The 12,597-nt window shown below is 35.7% G+C and overlaps 1 protein-coding gene across 3 annotated transcripts in view; it reads right to left on the minus strand.

Moving 5' to 3' along the window:
* The window catches only part of LOC6035022 (SNF-related serine/threonine-protein kinase), an 83,924-nt gene that overhangs the window by 69,319 nt on the left and 2,008 nt on the right, over positions 1-12,597 (minus strand). The gene's annotated exons all lie outside the window — the stretch shown is intronic.

The raw sequence follows: 12,597 nt of genomic DNA on the forward strand, positions 1-12,597 counted from the left end.
CATGAAAAGACGTGGAAGTGGAAATACATCAAATGCTGCTAAATGAATGGGAAAAGTTTGCTCTTTTATGTGTTGGTCGAGGGTGTGCTGTGGTTGTGTGATTGCAGTTTGTTTTTAGAAAGACGGAAGCGGAAGTGTTCTTGTTAAGGGTTACCACGTAGAAATCTCATCTTTGCTGATTAGAATAGCTTAAAACTATCTTTTGTTAGAAGGTATATCAAACAAAGTCTTCAAGAAGTTTTCCCTTTCAAGAATGACCCTAATCGATAGTGCACCCTACCTCTCAATGGACAACCCTAAAGCGGAACCGTTGATATACTAATAAGTTCTCTACCTGGATCCCCCTTAATGCATCCGGGAGAACACTAAACTATTTATAGCCCCCTTTCTCGTCACACAGAGTCGAATGCCGCACTATTCATCCACTAATCAACGACCCAACATGGCTTGAAGGTATCAATCTGCACCCGGATATGACTTTAAAATCAGTTCTTGCATATTCTTGCGGGATGATGATGAGGATCGCTCGCGCCAACGATTTATTATTAGATTTGGTTTCATCGATTTTTCTCGACGCCGACCGCGGCTGGTTACCACTTTTCACCGAAAAGTGAATAGTGCGTCCATCCCGGGAATTCCCGGGACAAAAATCCCGGGATTTTTCCTAAACCGGGAATTCCCGAATCCCGGGATTTTTTTGTAATTTGTCCCGGGAATTCCCGAAATTTAAAAAAAAACAAATTTTGGTCTGGAAATTCAGATTTGGTTGTGGAAATAGGTGAACAATTGAATACCTTATAATCGATAATAATTTCAAAGCATTAAAATTTATATTCGGTAGACTTCAGCATTAATCAGCTATTAAGCCATTTTTTTGCACGATATTTTGAATGACTTTTGTTCAAACAGGAACATAACAAAAATTCCACGAAAAACCGGTTTTCAAATTTATCACTCTAAAATCTCCTCTTTACCTATTATGACTGTATTCCTGTGTTTTCCTAGTTGATAGTAACTTGAAGATAATTTTTAAAATATGTTTTTTTTTTGTAAAAGTTTTTTTCAAGTTGAACTTTTGAAAACTAGTATCAGTAAGTATTTTTTCTAGCGGTGAATTTATTTAACACATGGATGTTTGCAAAAATGCCATTCAAATAGCGTTTATTCAAAATTGTAAAAAATGTTGCAAGCAACTTGTTGTAAAACTTATTTTTTCCAGTACTTGTCGTATTTATAATTTACTTTTTCATAACAACCAACGTGCCAACAGTTTCTTATGTACATCAGACATTTTTAAAAAGTAATCGATATTTACCCCTTGTTGTGTAATCTTTTATTATATAAAATATTAAATTCAAAACTTATCTAAAATTTTACATTGATTAGTGTCAATTTATTTGTTGTCGCCTCTTGTTTTTTTGAAGATATTTTCAAAGAAATTTTTCAAGCTTCTCTGGTCATGTCTTATAAAAAAGATATGTATATTTATATAAGCCATATTTGATTAGAATCACATTGTAGTTTATTTGAAATCCAAAGCACAACAATGAACAAAAAAAATTAATTTCATTTAAGCTATAGAAAACGGCCGTCATTGTTTATATTGCAGTGTAGAGTATCACCAATTAATTTGATTCAGTTATTTCTATGATTTCAAGCTTAAAAACATATCAAATATAATGAAAACATAGATTTTATGACTGTTTCGAAAATTTCCCGGGATCCCGGGAATTCCCGGGATTCCAAAAATATTTTTCCCGTTTCCCGGGAAATACAAAACCCGGGAAATTTGGACGCCCTAAAAGTGAAGAAGGAGGGTGGAGGAGAGGAAAAAAATGTTGAGGTAGCCCAGCACAGGTAGGGCGTCGGAAAACCAACCAAGGTGTCATTTAATTCAACGAAAATAAGTCGATTGGTGTTATGAATATGGAGTGGAGTTTGGCTAAGCATAAACTAGTGGCGACTTTAGCTACCTAATTGAAAGGGCAACGGAAAAAGGCCAAATCTGATTCATAAATGAGTATCATAACATCGGAAATTACATGTGTGTTTTTTTTTAAATTATGTTGTATGTTGTATGTTGAGACGTTACGGAATCAATTGGGTAGTAAATTGCAGTTGTTTCAATTCAGACAAAATTATGTGATAGATATCTACTTTCAAAAAACCCAACAACAAAATCACACAAACTTTTATCGCGGCGTGGATAAAGGCGTGGGTGTGACAACAAAATTGCATACCTGAGAATACGCCAAGGAAATCTTATCAGACAGTTTATTTATCGGCTTCAATGCGAGTTTGATCAACCTTTGAAGTTTGATTTGTCGGATGATAGGGGTTCTCTCATATTCCGGAAGTGTCCCCAAGGGGCCACCGGTAACCGGTTTCAGATTGGCCAGGATGGCTCAGCAAACAATGGTATGGCTTTACATTGACATATCTTTCAATTTCATGAAGTTTGATATGTCGGATGATAGGGTTTATCTCATATTCCGGAAGTGTCCCCTAGGCGCCACCGGTAACCGATTCCAGATTGGCCAGGATGGCTCAGCGATTAACGGTATTATCAAAGATGGACATATCTTTCAATTTCATGAAGTTTGATATGCAACATTATGGGTTTTCAACCAAAAAATCAAATTGGCCGTTCACCGGGTTCCCGGGAACCGGTTCCAGGGTACCCGGAAGTGGCCACTAACACTCCAGAGTGGTTCTGGCAGGGTGGCCACCAGATTTCGATTTTCAATTTCCCGGTTTTTTCCCGGTTTTTCCCGCAATGTTTTTAAGCCAAACTTCAATGTTTTTTAGGCTAGCATTAGTATCAAAATACTTTTTGAAGGCATAAATTTGGTTCAAAGTTTGAATTCCTTAAACAAGCTTTCAAATATCTTTAGAACAAAGTAAGTAAGTTGTAAACGCCGTTTTTATCTCTTTCCAATCCAAACCTCTAATTTCACAAATGATCGGGATTTTACAAACTCAAAATAAAAAAAAAAACGTTTTTATTTTTTAGAATAACATAAATTATTATTAGAAAGCAGGAAATGAATTAACAAGAAAAGGTTTGCAAAAATACATTGTTATCAACATTTATGTAAATGCTCGTAAATTTTCTTTGAAAAAAAGTTTTGTGAATTCAAGAAAAACGATTCTTCCAAGAATCACCAATTTCTGTGAATTAATTATTAAGTTTTGGCTTAAATTATGTGAGTACTTTTTTTTTAAAGTATTTTTGCATCATTAGTCAAACAAAAATTTATACACTTTGACAGCAGTGCAGGAAAAGTGCCATAGAAAGTAAAAAAAACGGTACCGGTAACGGTAACCGATTAATTATCTTCGGTAAGTTAATACATAAATTGATGGGATGAATTTGAAATTTGGAATTTTTCGAAAATACAAAATGGTAAAAATCGTAAAAAATTGCCGTTTTGCAATTTTTTCAACAACGCATAAGGCTGATACAAATTTTATTTAAAGTTTTTGTCGCCCCCTTCAAAGTTGACCCGAATAATCAGGAGGCAAAAAAATATTTTTTCAAAAAACATCAAAATGGAAATTTGAGTGCAATCAGCTGAAATCTGTTCAAAGTGCATTTCCTTGCGTTTAGAACCATTTTTAAGCATGTTTGGGTTGATTTAATAATCTCTTGAATTTTTGAAAATGTTCAATCTTTAGTATCGCAAGGTTTTTTTTTTCGTTGACATTTTTATTTTCGACAAATTTTTACATTTTTTGAAGATTAATGATTGCAAAATAACTGAACTAGTTTAAAATGCCTTTTTAAACACTTTTTGTATTCAAATGTTGAGACTATGGCATGTTCTTTAATTTTTTATATATTTTTTATTTTTTTTTTTTTTGTAAATCTTGTTTCTAGAGTTGTTTAAAAACTTATACTGGATAGGCCAAACAACGTCGTTTCTTCAAATCAGTTTTCTAAGTAAAGCTTCAAAATGAAATGTATTTCTTTATTTCTTTTAAACTATCTACTAAAAATGTCAATAAATTCGGAAATATTCCTTTTGTAAACCAAATTTTCATAGATTTTTTTATTTGTACAAACATTTCTCATATATGTTTTAATTTTTATTTTTTTGTAAATTTCTGATGACGGACGAATTGTTTTTGAAACAGAGATTTTTGAAACTGCTCAAAATATACATTCAAAAGATTTTCAAGAACTATTTTGATTTCAGATTTAAACATGCTATTTAATAGTACTTTTCAGAAGTTGTAATTATTTTCAATAAAGAATAATTCGGTTTTATCTCTAAAAAATAAAATGGTTGACAAAATTCTTAACTGCTTTCATTTTTAAACATTTTTGATCCATTCTTTTGTTGCTGAGATACAGGCCACGAAAAATATTTTAAAAGAGTGTATTTTGTGTGACAATTCGAAAGAAAAATCTTGATCTTTAAATTTTAAATAATCCTGATTTTAATTTTATGCAAAACTAATATTTTACCAAAGAAAGGTCGAATTGACAATATCTAAATTATAGAACATAAGATATTTTTACAAAAATATTGAATGTTTTAAATACCTAAATGGTAGTTGGCACAATTTACAAATGTGAAACACATATTCGTAGAAATAAAACAAAAAAAAATCAAAAACGGTGCACTTTACTTAAAATTCTTAAATTTGCTTAACGAATGCAAACTATAGGTTTATCATTTAAATATTTTTAAATTCACCCGTAACTCACTGCACCTTAAATATGGTTGTTAGTTTGTTGCTTCAAATCAATTTGTTATTTTTGTCTCTTAAACATTTTGTTTGCGACAAATGTCCGCCGTTACGGTGTTTGTCTTCCGGACCACCTGAGACCGCTCTTGGTACTCCCAGGGGTCCATGCACCCCAGGTTGAAAACCACGCTGTAGAGCAAACAAATGCTATATTTAAAAAAAAACAAATTCTCCAAGTAAAAATATCATAGGATACTACAGAAAAAAAACATCCATAGCCAAGAAGCATGAGTCTACTACACAAATTCAAACATAGTTTTCGCGAAGTCTTCATTTAGAATAACAGGAATAATATTCTTTTTGAGAAAAGAACATATTGAATACATTAAAGAGGCTTTTGTCAAATTTTATATAGACTAAAAATATTTTCCCGGTTTCTCAGTCGAATTCCCGAGTTTTTCCCGGTTTTCTCCCGGTGGATAGAAATCCCGGTTTTTTCTCGGTTTTTTCCCGAGGTGGCCACCCTGGGTTCTGGCAATCCTGTATTATGTTTTTAGTAAGTTTTATGGATCAATTTCAACTATCATGAGAGTATTGGTATCACATATTCGTGAAAAACAGTAAAATATGAACTTTTCGGATATTCCGGATTTCCGGAACCGGTAGGTCACCTGGCTCTGAAATTAATATTTGTGGTCAAAGTACAGGAGATACAGGTCGTCAAATTTGAGGTCTCAAAAAGGCTTTTTTTTGTTGTAGCCGATTTCCGGTGGCCACAGTGACCAAATCCGGTTTTCCAGGTCAGTTTCGGAAAGGGGACGTTCTAAGCTTTCAATTGTGACCAAAAGAACCGGGATCGGTCAAAAACTGGATTTTTGACGATTTTTTTAAGTTTGGGGTCGAAAAGGACCCCAATACCTTATGTGTGATTTTTTCAAGGGAAGGTTAAGGTGTGGGTGTGACAACAAAATCACATATCTGATACTACGCTATGGTAATCTTATTAGAGAGTTCATTTTTCGTCTTCGGTACGGGGGGCTAATAAAGCAACGACAAAAATGTAGTTTGCAGAAATTTTCGCATCATCATAAATTTTATTTTTGGTAATATCTCATTACCCAGAAAAGACCATTCCTCAGAAATCCATTCGCCTAAATGGCACATTCCCAAGAATTCCACTCTCAGGATTAAGCCAATTCCCAGAAATGTTTAACAATATAAATATAATATTGTAACTAATGGAGTGGAGCTCTAAGATTTCGCAAATCGACTTTTCTTTGTATTTTTTTACTTTGATGTAACTTTGTCAATGCATTCCCTATATCAAAAGAAGTTATTTTGCACCATTATTTTTCCGTACAAGTCTTCATACAACTTTGGGAGCTGCTCATACGAAATGGGTAGGTAAATGTATGAAATTATGTAACTTGAGAAGCGATTTTGAGAACGATTTGGTGTCTTCGGCAATGTTGTAGCATGTTGGTTTTGATAAAGTTCTTTTTTTTCGGAAAACTAGTTACACAGAAAACAAAATTTCCTAAATATTCAGATCAGAAAATATCGCATAAGTTTCATTTTTTTTACATTGAAAATCGGATCAATAGTTTTCGAGTTATCATCAGTTGGAAATTACAGGCTTATTAGATTACACTAAAAAAATCATTTTCATCGATTCGAATTCTTTGCAAGATTGTATCTCAGAAACTAATTGTCCGATTTTCAATATTTCGGAGCAAATTGCAAATTGCAAATATTAAAAGCTGCTATAACTTGCAAACAGGACATCTAATCCGAAAAAAAATTGTAAAGTACTTTTCGATAACAAATTCAATTTTGCACCATGACGCGCGTAGGCTCAGATGTCATTTTTAGTTCCCGGATTTTTTTTCCGAGCGCCTATTTTTCCGGATAGTCCTAATCTCGGGTGAGTTTTCAAAAAGCCGTAAGAGCCACCGTGACTTCTGGCACCAATTTTTGTTTTTCTCGCAAATGAAACAAAATTTCATTTATTTTAAGTTTGGGGCACTTGAAGGACGTGCAGATGAACAATTTCGAGCATTTTTGGTATTGGTTTTTCGTAAGTATGTCGAATACCGATGCAAAAAGGACTTTGTTTACCAATGGCTCTTACGGCTTTTTGAAAACTAATCCAAGTAATCATAACCTACAACTTTGCCGAAGACACCAATTCGATCAGAAATCCCTTCTCAAGAAATAGAAATTCATGATTTTACACACCTATTTAAAAAAAATAAAAGTAGTGTCGTAATTCTCGTTGATAAAAGAATAACCTTCTTTTCGATCGAATCTTTAAATAATATTTAAAAGAAGGGTGAACATCTATCAACTGCATAGTTCGTGAAAGAATATCATTTGTTTTGGTATCTACAGATCATTCATTAAATTTAATAGACAAGAAGAGTATACAGCAAAAAATCCGATGGTAAAATCGCATGCAAAAGCATGCACATCACCTTTGCGCAACAAAAGCATGTAATGTTGTATGAGAATACGTGTACACAAAAAGCATGTATGGAAGAAAAAAAAATTGCTCGCCCCAAAAATTTACAACAATCTGGTGAGAATCACATCCAGATTTCCAAGTCCGCGCCCCAATCATCTCGGCTATCTCGCCGTTGTGAAATTGTCTGGAACAATATCGATGTGCACCATGAAAGCCTTGGCATTACATGCATTTAAACATCAAAAACATTAAAGTGGCCAGGCCTACTGCGTAATGTTAACCGCAAAGACGATTCGTTGAACTAGATTCAGTTTGAGCATTGATGATCAAACAAAAATACAGTTCAAGCAAAACAATTTAAATGGGCCAATGTGGAGTAGTAAACAAGCAGGCTGTCCTGCTCATGGATCTTCTTATGTCACAATCCCTTGTGGCATAAGAAGATCCATGTCTTGTTGGCGAACTAACAAGACCCCACAAACGATTTTGCAAACGTCCGATCAAGTTGACCCGATATCTTCGTCGCGTCCTCTATAGTTTTCCTCAGAAACCCCTTTCGAACGTAAACCGGTTCTCCCCAGCGGTGACGTTTGTCACAACACCCCGTCACCATTCTACCGTTCTGGCGCAGCCTTGAACCAACCTCAAATTGTTGCGGTAAAAGATCACCTTCGCCGCGAAACCCTCCCCCCCCCCGTACAAACTGCATTCACAATTCGTGATTGCTGAGAGAATCAAGTTCTACCTTCGTTGGTGAGGTGTCACACCGACGCTATCAGGAAGCCAAAAATCGAAGCGAGTGCGCGACCTTTCGGAATGTCAAATGCACTCTGTGTCGGGCGACCTTGGGATCTTCAAACGTCGTGAATGGTTCGTCGCTATGACACATCGTAAAGTTGCGCTATCAACACTTGGCCAGCTGGCACTATCAACAGCAACCGCCGGCAACGAGTGTGTTCGGTTTAATTCCGTTTTTACGATTACACGAGCGTTGGTGATGATACCCGGACTGCGCGTAGACTTGGTTATTACATCACAGTTTGTGAGCCGACCTTGACTGCTCTGAGTTTGCTATCACTGTTGGGGAATCTAATACTCCACCAATCACGTGGTGTTGGTGGTGCTGCCTGCTGCTACCAGAATTGGTCGGTTATAATGACCAATTAAAATTGCCCGACAAAGGTCGCCCAGGTTCAGGAGTTGCGTATAAGACCAGTAGTGGTCGCAGGTCCAGTTAAAACAATTTACGGCTTCCGATTAGTGGTGTTGTAGCGGTTTGCTGAGTTGAGGCATCTAAGGAATTTTGGTACGGATAACGTTCTTCGCTTCAAACGGAAGGAAACGTTCTTTTGGTATAACACGAAGAGGACAATAAAATACACTTTAGTCTCTATTAAATCCCTTACAAAGCATCAAAACGTACCACAATCAACACCTGTAAAAAGGCAAACCAATCTTTCGGTTTAATTCAATTTGGCACGTTTATTTCTATGTTATTCCTCATTCGCCCAGTATGTACCTTCATACTCCAGTTCTACAGTCCATTTTATCGTGCCTAGGCTTTGAATTGTAAATTTCATTCAGGTGTGGTACCGCTGCGGCGCTTCCTACCTGTATGCGGTATAAAGGCATAATCCATCATGTTCCCCACGTATTCTGGACACACGGCTGATCCAATCAGCCGCGCAGCGGTTGTAAAAAGCGGGACGTGTACTCAATATTAACGCGGTTGATGGATGAGTTGACACTGTCGCGGTTCGGTTCTAGTTTCAATCGAGTTAGTTGGGCTTCTTGACCTAGTTTCACACCTTCAATCCAATTTCATCCGTTCAGAATCAGAAGCTGAATCTCGCGCTCATTTCCATACAAATAACCCTTTGTTACTTGCTGCTCGTGGCGCGGAGTTGTACCAACGGAAGTGCCTCATTTCCAATGCACTTCCTGGCGATTCTTTCTTTCAGCGTTTTTGAGAGAATGACATTCAAATTTCCATAGTTTGCTCGTTCGTCGTATGGAAGCAACTTGCGCGAGGATCTGCAGCAAAGTATCCAATAAAACGTAAAATTTCGTACAAAAACAAGGTCATCCTAACCAATCGCTAATGCATCTTAAATGCTTGAGCAATCGCAGACACACATGTGTTCAGCGAACGTCACCAGCGCCGTGCACGTTTCTCGGCGGTCACATTCTCCATCCTGGACGTCATTTTTAAACATCACACAAACGACACAAACAGCACACAAGATCCTATTTGATCAGTTGATTTGAACCGTGTAAATATAGAGGAGCTACTGTAAAAGCGTTTCAAGATCGATACGATATAAGGGTCATTCCATCTCAACTGAGTACACTTTTGGACTCGACTTTCACCGATTTGGACCGAACTTGGAGGGAACGTTCATCTACCGCCCTCTTTTTTGACAATTTTCTAAAAAACTTTTTTTTTCTTTTAATCATAACTTTGCAACTATTTTAGCAAAAGACTTTCTACAGGTTGCATTTCATAGAAAATTGTCCAAGGAACGATCGATAAAAATAAAATGTAAATGCCCACTAATATTATATTTTATCGTTTTAAGTATTAAAATTCAGTTTTGACAAATTCCTTATATTTTTATTTGATGAATTTTATCACCATCGTGTTCCCCGGACAATTTTACATACTTATCAATGTAGACCTCAAACAAAAATGAACTATTGGCGAGATACAGCGATTTTACTGGAAAAAAGTACAGTCATCCCACATATTCGGAACACCCACAAATTCGGAACAATTTTGTGATAATTTGTCAATAGCATGCCAAATGAATCTTTTCTGGCGACCCTTCATTTTTTAGGCCCTTTATTTGGACATTCTCTTGCTATTTCACTAGCAAAAGGAGTTCTTTTTAAATAAAAAAAAAAAACTGCATGTCGAGACTGTTTTGTTCAAAGCTGCAAAACACTGCCTCAAAATTGCCTGTTCCAAAATTGTGGGATGTTATTGTGCCTCCCACAATTGTCGAACACCTGAATTTAACAGATATTTTCACAAAAAAAAGTTATCAAACCATAGATAAAACATCACTAAGCTTGAGTTTCACTGGTTTCAGAGTGTGAAGTCATTATTTGGTAATAAATATGTACTCCTCGAGAGATCCAAAGTTTGTTTACATTCGTAAGAAAAAAGTGTTCCGAATTTGTGGATTTCAAGGGTCAAAGTTTTTCTTCAAAAACTTGATATAAAAGTTAAAATGTGCAGTTGTTCGATACAGCATTCGAAATATCGCTTTCAAATGAAGGTAAAAGCAAATTATTAAGTTCAATTATCGATTTTCTATGATTTTTTGAACATTGGCCGATCTGTAAACTGTTCCGAATATGAGGGATGGCTGAATGATTTTGCGCAGCACTTGGAAGTACATGGTGTACTTTTCGACAAAAAGGGATGAATCTCGCATAGTTCGGTCTTTATACGTGAGAAACTTATTTCGGATTTGAATTCATAGGACAGAGTGCAGCGCAAAATCAAATTTTTTTTCTGTAAAATCGCTGTATCTCACCAATAGTTCATTTTAGTTTGAGGTCTACATTGATTACTATGTAAAATTGTCTGGGGAACACGATGGTGATAAAATAAAACAAATAAAAACATAAGGAATTGGTCAAAACTGATTTTTAATACATACTTGAAACGTTGAAATATAATATTAGTGGGCATTTAAGGTTTAAATTTTATTTTGATCGAATTCCTTGGACAATTTTCTATAAAATGCAACCTGTGGAAAGTCTTTTGCTCAAATAGTTGCAAAGTTATGATTAAAAAAAAACGTTACTTAATCCACCTTTAGGTGGTTGGTGCCTTCCTCACATTCATAAAGTCAATACATTCAGTAAAAATAGCAACATTCCCTTAACATGTTTAACAAATCAATTTTATTACTGATTTCTTTTGAAAGGGTTCACAGACCTTAAATTTTTCTGGCTCATCGGCAAGGTCTGATGAAAAAAACCTAGCCAACGAAATTTCACATGGAAGATTCAGACAATATTTTTATCACAATATCTCAGATCCGGCCTTCAGAAAGTATATCTGGAGTTTTTTTTTGAAAAGGACCAATAAACAAAATTTTCAATTTTTGCTTTTTGGATGTTTTTTAATACCCCTGACTCAAGGCGGTTCTTATAAATAACACTTAAGTGCCAATTACTTTTGATAGGGTTGTCAGATCCTTGATGTTTTAGGCTCATTTGAAAGGTCTTTCGATTATCTAACCAACGACAGGTTGCATGATGGACCCGGACATCATTTTCATTGAAATATCTGAGATCCGGCCTCCAAAAAGTGTATAAATAACACTTAAGTGCTAATAACTTTTGAAAGGGTTGTCAGATCTTCAATGTTTTGGGCTCATTGGAAAGGTCTTTTTAATACCTTTCTGAAAATGTATAACACGATAGGGTTTCTAGCAAAACCCACCCTTTTTATAATTTTCCGGACATACGCCAAAATCGTTTTCGTACTTAACTAAACTTACTGATTTTAAATAGAGACCTATGGGACCCCAAGATGGATCGAACGAGACTAATACGGTCAAAATCCGTTCATCCAGTCCGGAGATAATCGAGTGACAATTTTTTTTGTCCACCCACCTACACACATCCACACAGACATTTGCTCAGAACATGATTCTGAGTCGATAGGTATACGTGAAGGTGGGTCTACGAGGTCGAATTAAGAAGTTCATTTTTCGAGTGATTTTATAGCCTTTCCTCAGTAAGGTGAGGAAGGCAAAAAGTTTTTGAGAAAATCATCAAAAAAGAGGGCGGTGCCAAAAATAGAGGGATGGTCAGATCAGCACCAAACTTGGGATTTCTGTTAACTATCGGTAGATGAACGTTCCCTCCAAGTTCGGTCCATATCGGTGAAAGTCGAGTCCAAAAGTGTACACAGTTGAGATGGAATTACCCATAAATGTTGTGTCAATTAACGTTCTGTGTACTTATTCAATTAGGTTGATGCAAATATGTTGCTGCTTTTGTCCCTCGATCTTGGTCAAGGTTAGAGTCGGTATTGAAAATATAATCATCATCATTTTCAAAATACAGTCAATGTCCAAATGTCGATCTGGGATTCCTCTATTGCTCGTTGTACCCCAGCTCGATGATACCTTAGATTTAATTTGTTCAAACTTATTTTGAGATTTTCTTGTTCTTAGGATAACTTTATGTTTGTCTTCTTTCAATTTTAATGTTTTAATAAAAATTTATCTGTGCCTAGTTTAAAATTTTGTCGATGCTTTCTTCAGTCCCTTCAAACTGCATACTTGATACTTCGATGCTCTTTTTTTTTATTCGAAATCCTCTCTTGCTCGATGCCTGTTGGATTTAATTTGTTCATTTTCTGGAATTCCCTGGACAAATACAAAAATACCCGGGACTCGGAAATTCCTCATTTT

Source organism: Culex quinquefasciatus, chromosome 3, assembly GCF_015732765.1.
Source record: "Culex quinquefasciatus strain JHB chromosome 3, VPISU_Cqui_1.0_pri_paternal, whole genome shotgun sequence".
Classification (NCBI taxonomy): Eukaryota; Metazoa; Arthropoda; class Insecta; order Diptera; family Culicidae; genus Culex; species Culex quinquefasciatus.